Source organism: Gigantopelta aegis, chromosome 8 (genome assembly GCF_016097555.1).
Source record: "Gigantopelta aegis isolate Gae_Host chromosome 8, Gae_host_genome, whole genome shotgun sequence".
Taxonomy (NCBI): domain Eukaryota; kingdom Metazoa; phylum Mollusca; class Gastropoda; order Neomphalida; family Peltospiridae; genus Gigantopelta; species Gigantopelta aegis.
In genome coordinates, this window is record NC_054706.1 from 42514491 (window position 1) to 42517971 (window position 3481).

Here is a 3481-nt window from a genome sequence, read left to right on the forward strand (position 1 = left end):
TCGAATATACAGACACTGACATTCTAAACAAAAAAATATTTTTAATATGTAAGTTTAATCGTAGAAATAGTTTATTGGTCAGAAACATTTACAATGGAGCAAATTCAGAAATGTCCCTTTAATTCTCCATTCTCCATGTTTTGTATGAGTACAGACGCTGGTTCGTTCAGCTTACACGCGAGAATATATCAGAGCGATTAATCCATTTTATCACGAAGCTTACACTTGCAAGAAAAATAAGATCACGGTTTTGCGACATTCATCAAATGGTAATTACTCAGAGAGAGAAGGATATTCTTCAAATGAACAATAATGCATACTAAAATTAGCAAAAGACGTTTTGTGCGGAACTAAGGCAGTCCAAAACTAGCAGCATATCTCCTATTTACTTTGAGCTTGAGGATTTCCCTCTTCATTGAAACGTTGCACGTTGTAGCTCTAGTGGTATGCATCTAATGTCAGTTTGTAAATAGCACATTGCTCTTATCAATTCTCCGTTTTCCTTTCATTTCATGTTTGATTTCATGTTTTATAGGATTTCAGACGTTGGTTGGTTCAGCTTACATGCGAAAATATACCAGAGCGATTAATCCATTTTAACACGAAACCTACACTTGGAAGAAACACAAGATCACGCTTGTCCGGCATTCATCAAATGGTAATTACTCAGGGAGCTAACGATATTCTTCAAATTAATAATAACTTGCGTTTGTCTTTGCGCGCGCGCGCCTGTGTGTCTCTGTGTATCTGTATAAATATTGTATAAAATAAGTAGGGGATATTAAAACAACAACACCAATACTCTTTGTCGGAATATTAATTAGTGACGAAGCAGAAACACGTATGTGACATTTCATTGACAGAAATGTTCAAACCAGGCGAGTGAAGTATGTCTAGATGTGATACAGATATGCAACAAGGGTCGTTATTGTGAAAGTTAAATGTTTTCTTTCACTAAGAACGAGTAAAACCTCTCGATTCGCCAAGCTTAATTATACGAATCCGACGTGACATGCTCCTGGTCAAACATCTAATAGCACTCTATAGGGCATCCTGTCCTAATCCTTCTGAATAGAAGCTCAGCACTAAACTCTGCCAAATTGGTCGGGTGACCTTGATGGTTTCGGAGATGTCGTCCGATGATATCCGAAACTGCCCACTGGGTGGATGTTCTGAGCTTAGAGCTAGTCATAGTAAAGTGTTGTTGTTTTGTTACAGCAGGTACGGAGTGACCAGTCGACTACGGTGAGTAAATAGACTAAATAGAAGCCTACCGATAGTTTGAAGACCGCCGGTAATTTGAAGGTCACCTTCAGGTTTTTTTTAGACGGGACTTATCGCTGATTTGAAGCTATTTATCCAAATTGAAACTCGGCTTTAGTTTCAAATTTGAATCTATAATTTGAAACTGGTTTAAACTTTTTAAATCCCTAGACTGTTTGGTTGAGCGTCTGCCCGAACGTGTTTATGTGTGTACGTGTATTTGTTTGTGAGAGGGGGCGGGACGTAGCCCAGTGGTACAGCGTTCGCTCGATGCGCGATCGGTGTGGGATCGATCCCCGTCGGTGGGCCCATTGGGCTATTTCTCGTTTGAGCCAGTGCTCCACAACTGGTGTAACAAAGGCCGTGGTATGTACTATCCTGTCTGTGGAATGGTGCATATAAAAGATCCCTTGCTGTTAATCGGAAAGAGTCTGTAGGAAAGTGCATATAAAAGATCCCCTTGCTGCTTATGGAAAAATGTAACGGGTTTCCTCGGATGAGTGAGTCATAATTACCAAATGTTTGACATCCATTAATTAATCAATGTGCTCTAGTGATGTCGTTAAACAAAACAAACTAACTTTTTTTGTACATACATGAATCACACAGACACACACACACACACACACACAGAGAAACAATATTACATTCACGTTTTCTCGAGGTGAAAAAAGTATTTGATCTACGAGACGTATGGCATATGTACCACTCTGGTATATCAAAGGCCGTGGTATGTGCTATCCTGTCTGTGGGATGGTGCATAGGCCTATAAAAGATCACTTGCTACTAATGATAAAATGTAGCGGGTTTCCTCTCTAACACTATGATAAAATTACCAAATATTTGACATCCAATAGCCGATAATTCATCTAGTGGTGTCGTTACACAAAACAAACTTTTTGGGGTAATTGTCGGGCACTTGTATTGAGACGGCCCCTGGAGGACGGAATGGCTGAGTGGGTGATCATGTGACGCAACGTCACGATATAGGTCGGCGAACTTAGAATTCTGCTGTCCGGAGTTTGCCGAAGCTTAGCTGAATGTGGGTGCTGTCGGGTTTCTTTCTTTCTATAGTGTGTGTATTAGTGATTAATATCTGAATTTTTTTTAATCAAGGAACTCGAAAATGGTCGATGTAAATGTATTTGACGTCAAACATACGATTGTTATGGTATTAGAGCGGACATCTTTGACTACTTTTTGGTGGTCGGCGATTGCCAAAAAATTACATAGCTTGGTCTTTGACTGTAATGAGAGCGTATTTATGTCCAAATGTCCGTCTAGCTCTCTTACAGTCAGAGTACTTAGGCTATCATGTGAAATGGGATTGGTATTAAAGGGACATTCCTAAGTTTGCTCCATTGTAAATGTTTCCGACCAATAAATTATTTCTACGATTAAACTTACATATTAAGTATATTTTCTTGATTAAAATAAGTGTCTGTATATTCGACGTGTTTCTGGTCGTCTTAATATTTCTAAGAAGCCCAACTGGATTTTGTCTTCAAATAACTTCGTACGTACGAAAAAAACAATATTTTAGGACATAAAATGAAATTTAACCTAGTACAAATATTAGACCGGTCAGAAACACGTTTAATATACAGCCACTAATATTTTATGCAGAAAAATATAATTAATATGCAACTACAATCATTAAAAAGTCTCTGTTAGTCAATAACATCTTAAAAATTGCAGCAAACTCAGGAATGTCCCTTTAAAGATGATAGCCAGGCAACCGGTGTGATGCTTGTCAATTTGACGTTTTCAATAATTTATTTTTATTTGCACTAGTAACTGGTAAAATCCCCGCGGTTCGCCAATCACCCACGAATCCGACGTGACATGGTTCTCTTTAAACATCCAATAACATTTTTGGGGATCCTGTCCCATTCCTCTTGGAGAGCTGCGCCTAATTCAGCCAAGTTGGTTGGCTGACGTTGACTTTCTCGGAGACGTCGTCCGATGATGTCCCACATGTACTCGATGAGTGAAAGGTCTGCTCTTAGGGCTGGCCACGTTAGTGTGGTGATGTTTTGTTGTTGCAGATACGCAGTGACCAGTAAACTCCAGTGAGCACGTCACATGATTCGCGATCAAAACAATCGGTACGTTTTTTCATGCTCTTTGATTGGGACAATTAACGCACATAGTGCATTTATAACGAATTTTATATTTCATTTCATTCTATAATTATTGATATTCGAAATGGAATATC